Raw genomic sequence first — 22,073 nt, 5'->3', positions numbered from 1 at the left:
CTACCAATTGTGTGATGGATGTTTTTTCATGTGTTTTTGTTAAATATAATTTAACTTTACAAACTTATTGAATAATTACTGGACTGTATGGTCTTTGAGCACAGTTTTTCACAAAAATACAGATCCCCTGTTTTTTGTATGTTTACAACAGGAAATTCTCCTTTGGCAGCAGAGTACTTCATGCTTTCTGTGGACCAGACCATTGTGAATGGTCACATCCATCCTTTCACTGATGCTCTTGTGTTGATGTTTGCCACGTATTACTGCCTGAACATCTCTTACCCAGCAGCCCAATGAGCAACATTGGTGTTCTTGCAGAGGTGAGAAAGCAGAAGTCCATTTTTAAAAAGTTTTTGTATAGTAGAGTGTGTATTAATACACTTCTTAAAAGGTAATATGTGTCATGACAAAGACATGACATCATTAACAGCATGCTAACAAGCTAACCTTGGCCCATCCTGTGTTATTCTACCTTTTATCTCAAGAGGCGATAGTCCGATAATATAGCTTATGCCTCCTCCCCTCTAGTTTCAGCTGAGATGTGTATTGGCGCTTTTCCATTGCGTAGTACCCCACGGTTTGGTTTAGTTTGGGTCGGGTCAGCTTACTTTTGGGAGCTTTTCCACTGGGTGCAGTACGTAGTACCTGATCCTTTTTTTCATACCACCTCGGTTGGGGTTCCAAGCGACCCGAGCTGATACCAAACATGACGCAAAAACACTGTAGATCACTGAGTGCTCTGAGAGAATCGTCACTACCAGCGTCATCACTATAATGTAGATTAGCTTTACCTGTGCTAGCTTGCGCTCTCTCTAGCAAACATGTTGTCATCTGTGCTCTGCTATTCACCTTATTCCGCCCCGCCCATTTTTAATTCTTTGCTCTTCCGCATTTTGTCAACTGACTTCCGCTGCTAACATGGCACAGTGCATTCGGTAGCTAGTTTGGTGGTTAGAAGATTGTTTGTAGTTCACTACAACTTTAGCCAAATGACAAATAACGCTACTGCTGTTACAAATGTTTTAAATTAGGAGTACGGTTAAAACTTCATACGACGCTCGGATAGTTTATAATGTCCCATCAATCGTCACGTGGTTAGACGATATGAAGCTGCCGCGGCAAGTAACCTATGGGACATAATTAATTACCTCATCCTGTCAGAAGGAGTTGATGGAGCAGCATTGAAAATTATTAAAGTACCTATGCCTACCAATATTTACACAGTGATTTCATCTTTTTTAAAGCAAATGTGCACAATAACTCACTATTTCGTTTTTATGTGGTAATATACCAGGATAGAATTAATTTGCAAACTTGCCAACACTTATTCCTTCAAATCAGGAAACTTAAATCCTTTTTAGTGGAATGTACAAAGCTCACACATGGTTTAAGAAATTCCTTACAGATAATATCTGATCACATTGTAAAGGTTTATATAGCTGCATGACAGGTAACATCTGATTACATAGTAAAGGTTTAATATAACTGCACAACATCTGATCACACTGTAAAGGTTTAATATAACTGCACAACATCTGATCACATTGTAAAGGTTTAATATAACTGCATGGCAGGTAACATCCAATCACATCGTAAATGTTTAATATAAATGCACAACATATCACATTGTAAATGTTTAATATCACTGCATGACATCTGATCACCTATGAAGGTATAATGTAACTTTACAACATGTAACATCAGGTCACATTGTAAAGGTTTATAAAAATTGGACTATAAAAAACTATGGATTGTGTAATTGTGTACTGTGTAATGCATGCAATATCAACCCTAAGCTGACAAAGATGGTTGTTTCTCAGCAAAGATATGCACATTTGTGCCAGCACAACACATTGAAGCAGTTTTTTACAGGACAAGGTTTACAAGACTAGGCCTTATTTATATTAGGATATTTTAGTTTTTACAAACCAACCCTACAAAAAACAAGACTGGTGCACATCTTGTGACAAAACAATGACACACATATATGTTGAAGTATGTCAGTACCAGGGCCGCATTAACAATAGGGCTAGGCGGGGCTTAAGCCCCGGAGCCCGAACAAGTAGGGGGCCCGTGATTGGCTGTGAAGCAGATTGACTACTACTACCAAAGCCTTACCACGCCCCGTACAAATTAGGCTTTTGCCGCCAGCCGCAGCACGCGCTTTTGAAGAAGCGCTGAGAGCGGAAAAGCGTCCGACGTCATTCGCGTCGGGCGCATTGTCCAATCGAATGAGGGGAGAGGCGGGCCTTAAGTTGTGGTAAGGGAAGTTTACAGTTGCATTGAAGAACCGGACTCCACTCGCTCACTCTCGCCTGCGTGTTTGCGCACCTCTCACCCTCAAACAAGGTCAGAGCAAGCGTCCTCTTTTTAAAGTTTCTGCTAATGACAGTTAACAGCAAAATAGCACTCGCTCACGCATCAATATTTGACTGACAAGACAGCTGACTCGTTGGTTGCTTAGCAATATATAAAAACCCGTGCCGCACTGCTCTTTTTTTTAAAGGCAGTGTGTCGTGCCTTGCGTTTCCAAGCGTTTAAAGCGCATTTGACGTGATTAGCCACTTAAAGTGACAGAAGCTGCTAATAAAGCTGCTGTCGCCATTTGTGTCAATAATGTTAATCATTACTGTCATTACATTACTGTTTGGGGTCAGGCCAATCAAACAACAATTACACCCATTAGGTAATTATATAAACAAGCCTTAAAGGTAATGGACCAGAAACCTATAAGATGGCACCATTGCATAATCCTAAGGAAGCATAATATATTGAGTTTTGACACTTTTTTTAAATTATTCATTTTTAAAACGAAATTTTAAGTGTATAAATAACCTTGTACCAGAAATATTCGCTCAACTAGTAGTGCAACAAAAGGGCGGAATAAGAACTAGAGGCACAATAAGTGGAAACTGTATAGTCGCAAAACGTAGAACAACATTTGGTCAGACATCACTTTTAGTAAGAGGCATAAAATGGTGGAATGCTTTACCATCAGAAATTAAAACACCGAAAGGACTAAAGGTTTTTAATACACATTAAAAGCAATGGCTAAAACTGAAACAACTTTGTGAACGCTGATTATACAGGCTACAACTCAATGTATTTGTATGTTAAATTTTTTTAGATTCTGTTTTATAGTGACTACTACATCTATTTAAGCCCACATCTTATTTAATGTATTTGATGTATTTATTGTATATATTTTAAGAGCTATAAATGTGTGCTTCAATACTCTGTAATCTCTGTTTTAACCTTACAAGCCTAACCAGGGACAGGGGTTGCAAATTAGTCTTGGCTATAAACCTGTATGTATGGCATCTACTTTGTATTTTTTATAAAGCAATGTTTTATGCATTTGTCCCTGTCAAATAAATTTGTAAAATAAATAAGAATGAATGTTGAATTTATAGTGAAACATATGTACTGTATATTTGATTACTTTACACAATATAATATTATTCAGTGCTTTAAGTTTTTTAAGTAGGTCGATTTCTTGTGTGCCTTTGTTCTATCGTTATTTGTAACTCTTGTCATCAGTAAGCTTGAGATTATTTTCTTAAGTGTCTATTATTTTTTTTGTGATATGGAAATTGGTCAAAAAAATTCTGAAATTTTAGTGGCATTAAATTTCCATATGATAAAATTCTTATTAAAAGTAATATAAGTTGACTGTGAAGTATATCATTATTGTTAGATAAAATGACTCGTATAATGATATAACATTTAGCTCATCGCCCACCCATATATTCGCTATTAGCAAGTCATGTTTACAGGTTAGTGTTAATCTAACAGCTTTTTTCGTGCAACTGCTATTCTGAATTATTCTAGATTATATTTATGTAAAACAACTTCAGCAGTGTTTTAGAAAAATGTGTTCTCTCTGTAGTTGGTGACCTAAAGTGGTGGGGGGGGCAGCAGTAACACATAGCCCCGGGGCCCAGTGAGCTCTTAATGCGGCCCTGGTCAGTACAAGGTGTTTTTAAATTATTGTAGCTCAAATATGCATTTTAGCCTGGGACCAGGATAAGCCCTGTCCGGGAAACTGCACCATTGTTTTCCCATATCAGATGTAGGTAGCTTCAGGTTGAGTTGTGATTTTAAAGTGTAGTTGTGCTCAGAGACAGATGGATCCTGCCATTGTGTTTCTGCATCACAGTTTATGAACATGTTGATTGTATCATCCTCACAGTTGTCCACTGCATCACTAAACATCAATGCATCTGTGAAAATAATATAGCCATAAACATTTTTATGTTAGTATTTAAAATAAACTTGCATCATGAGAATTAATATATAATGGTACCCATACTTAAACAGAACAGTGTGTGAGAGATGCATTAAAAAGTGACAGTAACGTTATACACACAACCTTTAACATCAGTGGTAAATAATATGTCGTTTAATAGGTCATTATCAATATCTGAATGAGAAATGAACTGACCTCCTAGCATCTGAAATCTCGGCAACTTGTAGGAATCACGTGAGCTACTGTATGTAATGTACTATAATATCTCGTTGTACTATCATTAATATAAAAATATAGGTGGGCAATTAAAATCATTCAAAATAGTTGTATTTTATTAACTAACGTTAATGATCTTAAGTTTATTCGTAGAGCGGACTTCACAAATCAAACGTTAGGCGAACAAGCTTAGGCGAACAAGCACATTAGATAAAGGAATAGTCTGTAATTGTTGATACATCCCTCTATCATCTGTGTGCGTGCACGTAAGCGCTGGAGCGCGCTGCGACGCTTCGATAGCATTTAGCTTAGCCCCATTCATTCAATGGTACCATTTAGAGATAAAGTTTGAAGTGACCAAACACATCAACGTTTTTCCTATTTAAGACGAGTAGATATACGAGCAAGTTTGGTGGTACACAATAAAACGTAGCGCTTTTCTAAGCGGATTTAAAAGATAAAGATATAATAGCACTTTTGGGAGTACTTCGACTCGCCTGAAAAGTCCGCTCCCCTTCTCACTCTCATAATGGGAGAGGGAGGGTGTTACTAATTCAATATCAATATATTTTTGATATATTGTTATGTTACAGAATTTGTTACTGAACAGCCGTCAGTTTATTTTTATTCAAAGTCAAGCATTTTAGAACACAATTGGCTGTTCTAAACTGCTTGTGTATAATGCCAGGACATAAAAACTACGCTATTTGCTGATGCTGTCAGTGTTTTATCTCCTGCTGCTGCTTTTGCACAAATTTTTGACTTCAGTGAGGAAGTATTTAAAAAAATATATATAAGGTATATATATATATAAGTAGCATGCTTGATAATGTCTGGTCATTGTTAAAACAATAATTAAGATATTTCCGTAGATGATACATATTTCACACCCCTGGTGCCTTCTTTTTTAGTATGAATTTGACAGGTGAATTCTTACATTGTACTGTTTTCTTTTTTACATAATACCATTTCCCAATTTATTCCTGATTCATCCTCATGTCAAGATATAAGGTATATTTTGCAGGAGTCCACATTTTATTACTGAAATTGTTTGATGTGTTTAACTTGATGCCTTTTCAAGATCAACCCAGACAAGGGATCGAGTGGGGAAGAACTCTGCAAAAAAGCAGCTGCCGGTTAGTCCAAGGGTTCTATCCCTGATAACAAAAACTGCGGGCTATGAGTGGAGGGCATAAAAAGAAATCAATATCCGTAGTTCTTTTTTCATGCAAAGTTCATGTTGTTGATGCATACTTGAGTGTTCTTTAATTGTTGACAGAATTGGTTCACAATACTCAAGTGTTACTACTATATTATAGGCGTCAGTGAAGTTACTGTAATAACAGTGAGTAAACTTTTAAAAACTTTTATCTTTCCAAAACTTAGGCATCTAAAGTACCAGACCTTAAAATTGTATTGCTTGTTTTGTTTGCTTGTTTTGTAAAAGTGTTTTTATTTCACTGTGAATATTAGCTGCAACTGTTTCTATTCTGATCTGTTGATCAACAGAATAAAAAAAGTTGAACAGTAGTTAGTGTGTTCTGGTTTTTATTGTTAAACTAAATCATTTGTCATTTAAGTACTGTTATAGTGTCACAGGTCGGAGCGGACCACCACTTTCGTGAGTCTCGCTCCTCCCTCAGTTTCCACCCCGAGGAGGTCCCAAAAACACCCCAAAGACAAGACGGACGAGAACAGGTAAGTTAAAACAATATTTATTAAAAGGGTAAGGGGAAAGGGATACTTTAAAAATGGGCAAGCTCTCTGTGACTGGAGAACTTCAAATTCCGAGTCGCTTCTGACTCTCTCACGGGGATGTGCAGGTAGGTCTTCCCAACTTCCTCTCTTTATCCACATGTGAATGGCAAGTGAGTATTCTCAGCTTTCGCCCCTTGTTTCTTCCAGATGAGCTACCTCCTTATACCTAAGAGTAAATGCAGGTAATTACACTGGTGAGTAAGTAGGTAAGTACCTTAACTGGCGGTCTTGGGCGTGTAGGATAGTACACTGGACTTGCAGCATGAACGTCTAGAAGGTATACGGGTGCAGGCCTAGGCTTGGAGCCGGAGGCGTCTAGAAGATATACGGGTGAGTACAGGCAAGTATACAGGGACGTACAGAGGGCTCTTGGCTTTGGACGTACAGAGTATACAGGACGGTAGACTGGGCTCTTGGCTTTGGGCATACAGGTGAGTATACAGGACGGTACACTGGGCTCCTAGCTTTGGGCGTACAGGTGAGTATACAGGATGGTACACTGGGCTCTTGGCTTTGGGCATACAGGTGAGTATACAGGACGGTACACTGGGCTCTTAGCTTTGGGCGTACAGGTGAGTATACAGGATGGTACACTGGGCTCTTAACTTTGGGCGTACAGGTGAGTAGACTACGCTTTTAGTTGAAATAGATGCAACTCACAGACCCGTAGATAGGGGGACGTCAGGCTTTAGTGCTTCAAGGCTCGAGTGGCTGGAGAGGACGTACATGCACACAGCAAACTTCTGGCATTCCTCACTAGGACAGACTTCTATGGAGCACGTTGACTTCCCACACGTAGTAGAAGAGTCCCACGACGATACAGAGCCCTTGGCTCAGACCTGCAGACTGGCAGCAGACAAACACACAAATTCCCTTTAACAGTATATTACTTCAATGCACATCTAGGAAGGGATACAACACCTCTTTGTTTCGACCAAGAAGGACAGATGGAGGTACAGGTCAAGGCTGCTGCACATTGGGCCTAGCACGCCCACAGGTGGTATCAAAAAAGTGGGTAGGTTGAGGTCAAGTGCCACACCATATGATGTACTGCTCGAGTGGGCCAATCGCTTCCCTCTCCTCTCTTCCAAACAGCGGGACAAGAGATCTAGACAGGGGCAGGCATCTGAAAACTCTCAACAGATGTATAATTATGTCACAGGTCGGGGCGGACCCGGGATATTTAGAAACAAGCCACGCCCCTTCCTAATTTCCACCTCGAGGAGGTCCCAAAGCCACCCCAATGACCAAACACACGAGTGAGAAGTATTAATATTAAAATAAATCTTTATTAAATTATTTAAAATCAAGGGGAAGGGGTATTTAAAACTGAATTCTATCACGCCTCCAGGCGGGGGCCCACGGGCGCTGGGTCTTGCAATTTTCTCTTTATACACCCGTGGCGCGCTCCTCTTCTCCTGGAGGCAGATCAAACAGAAGAACAGTCGTTACACTTCAATTTTTCCTCTCACCTAATCGTCTGGCTTGTTCTTCTCGTTACAGCCTGGCGTCCGGACCCACGGTGTACCAAAGGGCACTTCGTCCGTCGAGGTTCGGGTCGTGAACTAGGTAAGTGGATATCGTCGATGGGAATATCTTCTTCCTGGACTCGTACTGTAAACACAGGTAAGTGACTCTACAATATCGAAGCTTTTTCTTCCTCTGGGCTGGTGCTGCGAACAAAGGTAAGTGTATAACGTTACTGGAGATCTCTTCTAAGTTCGTGCTGTAAATGCAGGTATGAGACTCTACAAGGCCGAAGCTTCTTCTTCCTCCGGGCTGGTGCTGCGAACAAAGGTAAGTATATAACGTTACTGGAGATCTCTTCTAGGTTCGTGCTGCAAATACAGGTAAGGGGCTTTGCGGTGCTGAAACTGGTTCTCCCTCTGAACTGGTGCTGCGGACAAAGGTAAGTAATGACAGGTAAGTGGGTCGACCAAGCAGCAAGGGGGTGCACACGGGGTGTTTTACTCACGGCCTCCGGTAACCAGGCGGGACAAACTCACACGGGGAGCCGAACGCTTCCCTGGGTCCTCCTCCGCTCTCGGCGTCAAGGATACGGGACCGGGGCGAACCTTTGAAGAGGCTCCACTCAGAATTGGGTTATGCCTTGCTGCCGTCGGGGCAGAGAACCTGGCCACTGCGCACCCGAGGGGTCCCGCACACCCCGCAGACCTCAATTGGCCTGGGCTTCCTCCCAGCCCCCTGGGTCTCGATCCGGCTTCTATCAAAAAAAAATAAAGCACAGCACAGCACTGCAAGCGACAAGCGCACACACACAAGTGAAGACGGGGACTCACCCACAGCACTACACACACACACACACTTCGTGAATCTAAGGATGAAGCCGACCTCGACCTGGAATGCCGTACGGACGTTGGACTGCCTTCCGTGGGGGTAGAGTTGGACAGGAGGAAAAAGACACGGGACCGCCTGGTGTGATCTCGATGAACACCGCGGCTCACCCACGCTTATCTCTCTCCGTTCGGTAGGGCCGGAATGATTAACAGCACTGAACAGGTAATGCTTCGTGTTGATTACAAGATGAACAGCAATACCACTCACACGACTGCTTCACCTTTAAGACGGCTCCACGGCTCGCCCACGCTGATCTCTCTCCGTTCGGTGGGGCCGGAGTGATAAACAGCACAGAACAGGTAATACTTTATGTTGATATTACAAAAATGAACAGCAGTACTACTCACATGAATGCTTCTTCTTTAAGACGGCTCCGCGGCTCACCCACGCTGATCTCTCTCCGTTCGGTGGGGCCGGAATGATAAACAGCACAGGACAGGTAATACTTTATGTTGGTATTACAAAATGAACAGCAGTACTACTCACATGAATGCTTCTTCCTGTAGATGGCTCCGCGGCTCGCCCACGCTTATCTCTCTTCGTTCGGTGGGGCCGGAATGATAAACAGTACAGAACAGGTAATACTGATGTTGATTACAAGCTGAACAACAATACTACTCACACGGCTGCTTCACCTTTAAGACGGCTCCGCGGCTCGCCCACGCTTATCTCTCTCCGTTCGGTGGGGCCGGAATGATTTCCGGCACAGAGGAGATAATACTCACACCCTTTGGGCTTCGGTCACAAAACAACCACTGTTTTCCTTCCGCTATTCAAACTACTCCACGCCTAGCGTTTCTTCTTCACCTAGTCTTTCAATATCCAATCCTCTGCGGCATCCAACAATCACCGGCACAGCACACCGTCACCAAAGGACCAACAGCAAAAAAAAAAACAACGCGATCACCAAGCCCCGTTTGTGTCTTCCAAAGTCCCTTTTATGCTCCTTCCCTTTGTCTCTTTCACCAATCACCAACCGCTGCGTTAAATACTCTGCACCTGCTTTCCATCTGGCGTGATTTGCAGTTCACCATTCTCACACCGTGACAATTATACACAGAGACAGTACGTATGCTTTTTCCACGCAGCAGCCAATTCAAGTTTTCCCTCCTTCGATACTCCACAGAATATTCACACCAATTTCTTACTTTGTGCAGTTGCCATGCCACCACCAGGTGGGGGAAAAGGGGGTTAATGAGTCGCAGTCCGGTGAGTATATATAGAGGACAGTCGCCCAACATCACCACTCCACTCTCCTATGACAGGGCTCTTTCTTCGGCCTAGGGAAGTGATGTCTGACAACACTGACACAGCACAACACTACATTTTCTCAGTTGTACACACGTCAAAAGACTCACCCACCGCAGTCCACACACTTACGGTGAATTAAGGTCAGACTCACAACGTTGGGCCGGGGCTATCATCCTGAATAGTCGAGAGGCTGGTGAAGAGGACGACCATATGTGAACGTGGGGACCACGACCTTCAAAACTCACCGATCCTTGTCACGGGTGGGGCCGCTCACACACTAATCGAACACACAGGAAGCACACTGGGATACAGTATTAGCAACGATGTCACTGGCAAGGCAACAATTCCAACATAACTCACAGTTTTGTTGACACTGAATACTTCCCCCTCTCATCTGGTGTATCCAAGTTTCTCCGTTCCTTCCTCTTCTCAATGCGTGTCCAGTGTTTTCTCAATGTACACAAGCTCTTAAAGGTAAATAGCACATGTCAACACAAATACTTCAAAGGGAATGTTTCAACACTTAATTCCGTTTTTCTTCAGCCCAAACTTCAGTTTTAGCTTCGCCCAGTCTGCAACATCCGCCGCAACACATCTCTTTAACACACACCAAACACTTCCGTCTCACCGACAGCATTTCGCTGGAATAAACTTCACCCTTTCGATTTCCTGACGCCCTATTTATGTGCCTCCTCTTCCTTACAATGCCCAATCACCAATCGCCACATTTATTAAGCACACCTGATCCCCATAGCGCTTAATTTGTTTGCCCGGAGTTGGCCGGAACCGGCCTGGTGTTACAGTGAAAAAGGTCCGGGCGGAACAATTTCCGCCATTTTGGTTCCGCTGGCTTAAGTCACTCCGTGACAATAGCTCGATATTTTTGGAATTGTCCATTACATTTGCAGGTTGAATATTTATAAATGTATATTTAGTTATCATTATTATAGCATAGTTTTCTGAAATTTGACAAATTTATCAGCAGATTGTTGCTATAATCAATATTTCTTTGACAGTATTTGGACATTTAAAACAAAGGTAAATCCATTGTAGTCCAAGTAGTCTTCATAAAAGTGATTATACTTAATATGCTCTAAAATTATTGGTAGATTTCTCTAATTGTACTCACACATACTTGTTTAATAACAGTATTTGTTTTTTTTTAAGCGAATCCATTGTTTATGGAAAAGTATGCTTATTTAACATTGAAGATTAATTAAATATACATGATCTTTATGTATAATTACATATAAAGATTCATATTATACTTAATAAATTCTAAAATTAATGTTGAATTGCTGTAATTGTACTTAAATTCATTGTACAGCATGTAACAGATATCCGCCATTACGTGAGATTACGCGTCCTCGTTTGTAAACAATGCAAAAGTTTTTCCAACCGAAGCATGCAGTCTGCTGAGGTCGCTTATGTAGGCTGAAATGCACAAGCCAGTGTTTCCGCTATATACATTCTACCGTGGCGGCCCGCCATGCCTAAAACATCCCCGCCACGCCTGCGGTTGTGGATAGAAGGGATACAGCAAACGAAATCTCGCTGGATGACCACTGTTTTATCCTAATCCTTCAACCAAACCCAACTCTAAACACAAAATTTCACACGATTGTAGGATGTATTTGTATCTCATTTAGCCAGAGCCGCTGTTTTCATCCTAATAATCCTACCTCCAAATCTAATCCTTAACTTTTCGGCATTTGCTGTATCCCTTCTAGACAAAACCCACGGCGGCAGCTCGCAAAAAAGCTACAGAAATGTCCGCCCTGCCAGACTGGCTGTCTTAGAAATAAATTCCTTTCTGGATTCGCGTGTTAACTCATTTATAAATAAATCTCCTAAAGTATCATAATTTCTTCCATGGGTTCAGTTTAATAAACAAATAGATTTAAATCAACAGAGGATGATTAGGCTACGTCTCTGTTTTGAGAAATAATAATAAAATAAATAAGCCTATACGAAATATGTTACACTTAAATAATAATTAAATTGACAAAACGAATAAAAAAGTATTTGAGTTTCTGTTTTTTTGTGACGCGCTGACCAAAGCAGCAGAAAGCACGTCATGTTTTTAATGATTTTAAATAAGCACAAAGTTTTCTCCTTATTATGAGTTTATACAAATAAAAAGACATAATTTGAAGTTTCAAATTTTGTTTTACTTTTATCTTTATGACTATAAATTTAGGGTAATTTAAGGTGCAAGGTCATCACGCATTTGATGTTCACCGGCGCATATACACGGACGCAGCGCAGGGCTGCGAGAAAAGACATTATTAAACTTTCGATTTAACATATTACGAGTTTTTGGAGATTCATTTGGAATCACTGTACTCATATTATCAACTTATCTGGTCATTAGTTATTCAGAATATAGGCTATAAGCGCAGTAGCGCGCTGCTGACCGCTCAGCTGTCAATCAATCTTCTGTGCTTTAGATCGACACTCACAAAGTTTCACATTAAATGATATGATATTTGTCCAAAAACAAAACGCTAAATACTGAATACTACTTATATGCGACTGCAAGACATTAATAGTCGAATCTGTTTGTAAGGAACCTTACATTATTCCCGTGGAAGAGAAGAACGTTGGTAATAGAAACTTGAGGCAGACGGTGAGACTCTTTTATCTGTTTTCAGACGAAACAGCAGGGTCGGGGTACCCGCGGGTGAACCGCGTATTATTTGATGTAACGGGTGTAATAATAGGCTTTTCGCGCGTCATTTGCATTGTAGATGCAGGTCAGGACTCAATAGACAAGAGTAAAATGCGGGTCCAAGACCAAAATTCGACTCGTTTTTAAATGGCCCCGTGCTTTGTGTTTAAGATCTGTCTGAAGACCGTTAAAGGTTTCTATTCAACTGCGCGATTTGCGGTGTGACCGGCTCGGGGTCTTTGTCAAATTGTCCGGGTGTGAAATAAAATTGCTGCTGATGGATGTTCGGTCAATCACAGCGGTGCGGATTATCAAACAGGACTGTGCGAACGCTAAACACGAGCACAACTTGCAATGCACACTACATTAAAACTACAATGAAATATCCGAACTACGTACGTCGCTATGTAACGTTTTTTAAGAAAATACATTTTAGATCAAACATAGAAAAGCAATATGCTATAAATATAAGGAAAAGTAAATGACAGCATGAAAATGATAAAAAACACATGTTAGTTTACTGTAGCCTATATTCTACTTTAAAAAAAATAATGTACATTTATAATAATCATGGGCGCCCCCTGCCGCCCCAGCTGAAAAAAATCCTAAAGGAAACACTGCAAGCCATACGCATATTACATGACAGCAAATATAAATGAGGATAAATAAGTTACTCACTTCAGAAATATATCCTCCTCCAGTGTGTCTTCCATTGTTCTTCTTAGGTAACGATAAAGATAAACGCTTCTCTTCCTCAATGTCCAGACATAAATGAAGATATTCCTCAAATGCGTGTATAAAGTTTATTATCCAAAAATTGCGGTAAAGTCTTTAAATTTGATAAAACTTTACGCTTTGTTCGTTATTGTTTGAACTGCTCCTCTGTTCATTACCATGTCAACAGCCTGTGGGCGTGACCGCATTAGAGATGATGAGCTCAGCCAGGAAAAACAGTACTCTCTTTACTTCAATGCAGATTATATAAACAGGCAATATTTGTTTTCGATTATAATTAGCTTGTTTAAAAGTAGACATTTCAGGTTTTCTTTGGATATGTGTATCATGTTTGTGTGACGAGTATTTACAGAGTTTCTTATCAACCCGCGCATATCACTGATGCAAATTGATTGATTCATTGAGAGGATGCGACTGCTGTTTCGCAACGTTCATGCGATTGGAAAGAAGATGAGGCACTTCTCTGACTACGTTTGGATGTCCGAGAAAGTATTAAACTGTTGGAGATAGGATGATAATGCAGTGCTGACATAGGCTACAGTACAATCACAGTTGCACAGATGTGTAGTGCTGCTGTGACAGATCAGAACTCTTGATGTGTAAACTTTAGAGAGCGCTACTGTGTCTTATACTGTAGTACATTATCATACATTTTGCGAATAGAGTAATGAAAAACAACGTATGTGGGGCGTTTATGTGCGCAGTTTGTGCCCCCTCCGTCTCTGTGTGCGCGCACGGGTTTAAGGGCACTCAATAGGGCACATCGGAGAGAGGCGTTCCTAAAAGCAAGCGTAGATAAAACCTTTCTGCTCTTGACAGGGCACATATAAACACAATTATCTCAACAGTATTCTTTTTCTAATAAAACATTTCTTTATGTCTTAAGTGTATGTATAGAGAGTCAAAAACCAGTCTGTGCTGGTCTTAAAGAGACAGTTACCTCAATTAACCCACTTAAGTCTGTGTCATTAATGTTAATCAAACAACCTAAGACAAAGAGAAAATCACTTTTGTAGCTCTAAAAAAATAATTATATTTAATTAATACAATAAAGACAGCATTATCATTCTGTCACGGTACGAATAACGGAAGAGAACCCAAACGCAGACGTGAATAAAATAAACTGAAGGTTTATTGAAATAACAAACACAAAAACCCACGAGAGGGTAAAACAGGTGATAAACTATGATGAAGTAACATAAAACCGGGAAACAAACACTGGATACAAAAATAACACAGACTCTGATGCTGAGATTCAGGAACACGAAGGACATGAACTAACACACTGAATCTCAACGAACGAACGAGCACAAGACAGAGAACGAGAGGGCATAATAAAGACACAACACAAATGGGGAACAGGTGAACATGATTAATTAATCAGGACGAGAGCACATAAGGGAGTAGGGTAAAAGTGACAAGACACTGGGAACACGTGACACCAACACATGATGTGACTACACGTGTCCCCACACAAAACACAATGCTGCCATGATCTTGCCCTCTGAAATCAGACCTGAATCTCACATAAAGGTCTGGCAAGACCATGACAGCGACAAGACACTGGGAACACGTGGAAGCCACATACACAATATAACTCCACGTGTCCCCACACAGACACAGTACTGTCATGGTCTTGCCAACTGAACTCAGACCTGGGGCCTCATTTATAAAAGTGCGACGTAGGAACTGTTCTACATTTCAACTAAGACCATTTCTGAAATGATCGTAAGTGTGATTCAGAGAAAAGGAGCTTACGCACAAAAAAACGTGCGTACGCCTCTTTTCCAGATGTGCGGTTTATAAATCACAAATGATCTCAAAATTGTGCGCAGCCGAACGCCCCCAGAACTCCGCCCTCCAAACGCCCCCAATTCAATCAATCAGCACACAAATATCACATTCTCAAAGGCCAAATTGTCTGACTGCTACAATGGCGAGTGGTAAGAAAAAATATTTGTTGTCGTTTGCTTAAGTTTTTAATATTTCTAAATTCCAACATGGAAACCTTATTGACGTCTTTCAATTCACGGGTTTCATCCAAATATAGTTTTACACGTAGGCCAAACGTAATATTTGTGTCTTTAAAGTTTTGTTTCAGTTTGCCATGCCTCCTGCGTGGCGGTGTTAAAATAAGATATTTTCGGCTTTAAAATTCAAAGATCGTATCTTAAATTGTCGGAATATATTCCATATGGATTCATTTGGATTTACAGATGTTTAACATTAAAATCGATGCATGGGAATAATTTATATTAATTTTTGAAATACCCATCACTCTTAAATGTCGCATGTCCCTTATTGTAGGATACATTAAGGCTTCACAATGTAGTTCCTTTCACGTCGTTTTAATCATTAAATTCGATCGGTTTTACTTTCATTCAATAAAGCACATGTTCTGTAACATTTACATGTGCGTTAAACACCGCGAAACAATTTTGCTATATTTTTAAATATTTTTTGAAAAGATGACGAACTAGAAAATCGTTTCATGAACATAGCTTGCGCCACCTTTTTTGCATTAGAATAGGCCTACATTTTAAAATATCAAAATAGGCCAACATATTTTGTTTTAAAATATATTCTAAACCCTGGTTAAATTATTTAGGAGTAGCCTAGTAGGCCTTCTCCACAGTTCATTCTTGTTCATTTTCTGTGTGCATCATTGTTGCCTGTTTTTACATTTCTATTCTGAATAAACAAACAGCGCAGTTTACATGCTTCGTCCTTGTTGCATTAGTTCATTAAGATAATTCTAAACAGATTTCTGTAATTCAAACAACTCTGAATTGTAGTTGAGAACGTCACGGCGCACTATTAAAACATTGTCGATAATGTGTCGGTCGGGCCGGGCTCGGACACAACGTGCAGGGGCTTCGGTTATGGTTTTTGTGCCCGATCTAAGCTCTAATACAGATGATGTTGACGCTGTAAAAGTTTCGAATATGTATTTATTTTTTATCAAACATATCCAACACTTTTTTTACATTAGCCAGGGGATGAAAGAGAAAAAGAATTAAATAAAAACATGAAAATGCTGACATACATTAATAGATTTTAGGTAGCCTATTGCTTAACTTCTAATAGAAAAATACGGAATAATGGTTTATAATCCCCAGATTTACATTTATTAATAATAAACGTTGCAAACAAAAGTAACACATTAATCAAATAATATTTCTTATGTAATAAGCAAGGCCGCCTTAATGCACGGGCTTACCTGGGCTGAAGCCCAGGGGCCTCCCAAGTTCAAGGGCCTCCCAAGTTTGCGTTCATGACGAGCTAAAAATGTCATATTGTTTTGTAACTTGTCGGGTTTTCTGTCAATCACTCTAATTGCACGTTACATGGCTGCTGATTGGTCCATTGTAACTTAACGTGAAATAAAATGTCAGACGTAACATATTTTTTATTCTGCGTAATGTAGTGCGCGTTGTCAACTTGACATTCCTGCACGTTAGACTGAGTGTGACAGAGAAACGGGAAATAATCCACCAACAAATGAAAGAGTAATTTCTGAAATTTCATAAGCACCAGTGAGGTGCAGATCTCTCTCTCTTTCGTGCGCGCGCTCGCTCGTTCGCTCTATGTGCTCGTTCAGCTCTCTGGCATGCAGAAGTCTCTGACCCGTGCACAAGAAACTGTGCCGCTAAATTAAGAAAGGAGTTCCCGCACATAATGCTGTTAGTTGTTTTAAAGTTTAAGTTTACTCGCGTTTATATCAGTGACGCGTGCGCAGCTGGAGCGATGTAGTTTGACGCGACGTCAGCTCACAACACACATCTGTTGGTAGAAAGACGAGAAAGAGACGCAACGGTAAAGGTGCAAGTCTAAGAAAGTAAAGAGCGACAAAACCATCTCAAATGATCATCCCCTGATAGCACCATTATAATCTCATTATCTAAAGATCTTATATACAGGTATGTTCCCTGTCTGTCTTGTGCATATTCATACTTGGTCGGTTTACATGCTTATGTATGCATAAATACTAAATACAATGCATACTATATCTTCAATAGCCTACAAAATAAATAACTGATTAAAAAACAAGATTCTGTCTATAAAGACATAAGCTGTGTCTGAAACCGTTCCCTCGTTCACTCATTCACTATTCCCTATATGGGGAATGACAGTTGAGTCCACTATATGTGGAAGAAGCAAATGAAAATGAGTGAGCGATTTCGGACACTGACGCAAATATCATGCGTCAGAGAGCTGTCGCAGAGATTCATCAAAAACACCTGTGTGGCTTTATTGATTGTGCTGTGAAATGGTAAAGTTTACTTTACTGTTTTTCACATTTGTCATGTTTATTGTATTAGTTGAGAATAAAGAGAACAAAACAACTGCTTATAATATTTATTTACTGCTGTTTATTTATTGTTTAATAAAAATGTGTATTCGATTTTAAAGATAACGCAATTATTTTTCATTTGTTTATTTTCAAAAAGTAGAAAATAACTGACAACAAGAAAATGTTTGGTGTTTACTGTCAGTATCCTTCAGCTGATTCAAGTTACGCGTTCGTCTCACGTTGCATCATGGGAAATATGAGTGAACGAGTGTACATCGAATGTACCCTCAAAATCAGAGTGCATTGTGGGTAAAAAGTAGTGAATGAATGTAGGGAATGAAGTTGTTCACTCAGGTTTCGGACACCACTACAAAATGGCCGACACCCGATATAGTGCACTATAGTGGATAGGGAGCGGTTTCAGACACAGCTTTAGCTTTTGTTATCATTAATGCATTTAACAAGATTATGTCTATAAAAACTTATCTTTTGTTATCATTAATGCATTTTCACTTTAAAACTAACTTTAACTTATTATATGTTTAAAACTGTGGTGAGCATTTAGTTAGTGAGTGGCAATTTTCTGCAAATTATATTCCAAAAACTATATAAACATAAAGCTTATAAACATATAAACTTTCACACATTTTGGTTTTATTATCACCACAAGTTGCTGTGTGTGGTTGTTAAATAAAGTGTCTTGTGTTTGTGCTCAAGTGGGCTCAGTGATATGTTAATAACAATATTATGGTGTTTTCTGGCTCAAAGAGGGAAAACTCACTGTTGTATGTCTCGAAAGAAACTAATGCATTTTGTGATGTAGATTACCTAGATATTACACTTAAAAAAGAGACTATAAATCGATGGGAAGGGGGGCCTACAAAACCTCTTAGCCCCGGGGCCTCACATTAGGTTAAGGCGGCCCTGGTAATAAGATATCATAATAGAAAAAACTAATTAAATATTTTCCAAACAAAGTCTTAAGCAAAATATATGAATTCTAACAAAAGAGCACAAATCAAACCAAATTTTTTTTTTTTTTGAATAAGGACAACTCAAAAACAAATGAAAATTTTTTTTCTGTATGTTGACCACAAAAGGTACAAAACAAAAAGTTTCGAATATGCCTACACTCTCAGAAATAAAGGTACAAAAGTTGTCACTGGGACAGTACCCTTTTAAAAAGGTACACATTTGTACCCAAAGAGTGCATATTAGTACTTTGAACTGCCAAAATGTACCTTTAAAGGAACATATTTGTACCTAAATGGTACATATTAGGACCTTTTTTAAAGGGTACTGCCCCAGTGACAGCTTCGTACCTTTATTTTTGACAGTGTACCTGCAATACTGCAATATTGCCACAAGGAAACGTGCGTACGTCAAGTCGGAACCTGACGTGGAGGTAAGTACTTTTCCACGTCAAAGACGAGTTTTATAAATCTGAGCGTTTGAGTGGATTTGAGCGTACGCACGGTCTAAGATCAAATCTGAGCGTAAAAACGCTTTATAAATGAGGCCCCTGAATCTAGCACCAAGGTCTGGCAAGACCATGACACATTCACTATTCGGCCAAAAAAAAAAACTGGCTGGTAAAAAGTCACTGTGGCAGGTGGATTTCTAAATCCACCTGCCACAGTGGCTAGTGGTAAAAAAAAGTAAACTTCAGGCCCTGGAGAGACAGCTGGCAGAGACAGAAATGTCTGGATGCACACCCTGTATATTTTCTTTATTTGACAAAGATCTGTTGTTATTGTGAATGTACACATATTAAAGAAGACCCTTTACAGTTTCAAGTGTATGATTATTAATGATGGAGTATTTTAAGTTGATTCTGGCATGATAAGGAGAAAACACGTCAAAATGCGGCGCCGGGTTTTTGGACCCCAGGGGGTTAAATGTGTGTCATGCAATATCCACTTCTCGCCGCAAGGTTGTAGTATGTTTTTACTAAATACGACAATAAATAGGTCAAGTCCGACACACCGGAAGCGTTTGATATTTGTAACTTTCAGCTCGGAGGTGTTTTTAATTCACAGCAACTGTTTCAACAGTTGTGTCACTTTCAACCGGGCGGTGTGCTTCCACTAAACTCTGGTCTCTAATAAAAAGTAGGTGGACCAAAATAAATATCTTTTATTGATATTTATACAATTATTCTCAATTCGAAACAATCAGTTAATCAAGCTAAAAACTACAGGATCTATTACAAAGACATGATGTTGTATTTTTCCTTTTATCATGTCTTTGTAATAGATCTTGTGGTTTTTAGCTTGATTAACTGATTGTTTCGAATTGAGAATAATTGTATGCACCTGTGTATGGCTGTATTTAAGCTCGCTTCACCCTGAGCGAACACATACCTTCACGAAGGCTATTTGCCGAAACGTTGGCTACAATAAAATTATTTTGCAAGTGAGTGTGCAGTCACTACTTTGTGTTGTATAACAAGTTTGTATACCTTTGTTGGATAATTGTATTTGGCAGGAATATGTAGGTTGTGTAATATAATAATCAAATAAAAATGATCAAGAAAAATGATAATGAACCTGATAAAGGTGATACTGCAGATTTAAGTTAAAAAAAAATCATTATTTAATTGATATTCGCAATGCCAAATTTTAAAAATGTTATTTTAAAATGTGTGTTTGACTTTCATCTTTTATTTTTTAGATCAAAGATGCAACAACACTACACTAAAATTTTGTCTTTACTTGGATGCTAAGGACACTTGAGGACATTAGAAGATCAGTGTGTTCTTGTTGAAGAGGCTGCAAAAGCATATGTGGAGGGCCGTGTCAGAGAACCAGTGGAACAGTAAGTGTTAGTAATATGTTTAATTTCCTGTGATATCAGTTCACTTTTGTATCACTTACAAAACATTTTATGTAGAGGTGCAATAAATGATTTCAGGGAAAAATTTGTTCAAAACTTCAGTTAAAACCTGAAAAATCAATTTTCTGAATATTTGGTAGATGTAAATAAGCAAAAAAACAAAAACAACATATATTGGACAAATCCTAAACAACACCACTTCATAAATGTCTTGTAACCAATCTTCAATAGTTAAATTAATTAATTTGTTTAACAAGCTAAAACTCCTGACTTTTATGCAGAGTTTCCAAATGATTGCTTGGCTCCCTGATCATATGTTGTATCATGTATGAAACAAGATACTTTTCTTTTTAAAGCTAACTCTGCAAAATTGCACTGCTATTCTCCATTTAAACTTTTAAGAATCAAAAACTATATCATTATTAGGCATTGTCTTCATATATTATTATCTTAAAACCATGCAGAGACAAACGTTTTACCTTTCTGTTATTTTAGATTAGTAGAAGGCTTGAAAAGTCTTGGTGTAGCAGAGGCCATTGAGCAAAACCCTGATGTCATGAAAGACATTTTCGTCGGTGGGTCAAAGCCTCTTAAAGCAGAAGATGTTCTCAACCTCTTCAAAGTAATTTACAGCCCTTCTGGAGGTAACAAGAGAAGGATGGAGAACCAAACCATAATATTTTGGAGGGACTGGCTGGTTGGAGGTATATATACAAATATTTTATAGAATACATTATTATTTGTAATACTGTACGATTAGTGCCTCATATTTAATTTCAGGCAGGCACCTTTCGTATCGAGTGTGGTCTCAAAATTGCAATTTTAAAATGTGCCACTTACACCTGTCCCAGCTATTGTTAAAAATGTATTTGTCAATGCATTGCATTAAATCAAGATCACTTTTGTTGTTATAACAGCAGTTTAAACTACATGAGGCGGTTTCTTGTACATGGATTAGACTAGTCCCTGACTAAAATAAATGTACAGTAAGCTGTGCAAACTGAAAACAACTCTGGATGGAATCTCGACCGAGGGTATGAAACACACACGACTGAAGGGGAGAGTGAGCGGAACCTGAAGACTGATAATCCACTCTGGTCTTGGACTGGAGAGAAATCCACACACGGCCGATGACAGACAGCACGATAACCCCACACGACAGAGGGTATGATGCACACTCGGCTGAAGGTGAGTGTGAGACGAACCTGGGAAGCTGGTAATCCACTCTGGTCATGGACCGGAGAATTCCACTCACGGTAGCTGACAGACAGTTTGATACACACACAACTGAAGGTAGCCGCTGAAACCTGGAAGAGACTGGTTTACCGCCTAAAGACGAAGCGAACCAGCTGTACCGGGAAAACGGGCAGAGTTCAATAGAGGTCAAGTTCATGTACATCCACAGGCGTGTGAACTCCGGGCATTGGCAAGCCTCCAGATGCAGTAGACCGAACCTGGGATCAGAGAGGAGAGAGAACATAGACACTCCGACAGGACATGGCAAAGCAGCAGGACTGTGACCAACCGAAACAATGAACGTGCAACGAGAGACCGGACAACGTGCTATTTTAAGGAAAACACTAACGAGACACCACCGGTGAACAATTACCGAAAGGAGCGGGCGGGACTAGTTATGTTTTTGGGCCGTTTTTTGCCTTTATTAGATAGATAGTATGGTAGGAGAGCACAGGAAAGTATAGGGTGGA

This window comes from Misgurnus anguillicaudatus, chromosome 23 (assembly GCF_027580225.2).
Source record: "Misgurnus anguillicaudatus chromosome 23, ASM2758022v2, whole genome shotgun sequence".
Taxonomy (NCBI): domain Eukaryota; kingdom Metazoa; phylum Chordata; class Actinopteri; order Cypriniformes; family Cobitidae; genus Misgurnus; species Misgurnus anguillicaudatus.
Note: the sequence above shows the minus strand (reverse complement) of the source record.